Here is a 257-nt window from a genome sequence, read left to right as displayed (position 1 = left end):
TCTTCAATGCTGTAGTGCTTATACCCTTATTTGACTTTACAAGAATAAGCTCGAGACCTGCTGATCCTCGGAATCCACCTCCATAAAGTCCTCTTATACCCGCATTATCATATTCTCCCCGTGTCCCTCCAAAAGGAAATAAGAAGATTTGGTCCCTCTGCTTCAAGCTCGTATTAACTCTAAGGAAAAGCAAACACCACATTTCACCTTACTTCCGATGTGAATTCAATTCTTCTGTAGGGAGTAAAGCCGTTGTG

This window comes from Penaeus monodon, chromosome 28 (genome assembly GCF_015228065.2).
Source record: "Penaeus monodon isolate SGIC_2016 chromosome 28, NSTDA_Pmon_1, whole genome shotgun sequence".
Classification (NCBI taxonomy): Eukaryota; Metazoa; Arthropoda; class Malacostraca; order Decapoda; family Penaeidae; genus Penaeus; species Penaeus monodon.
Note: the sequence above shows the minus strand (reverse complement) of the source record.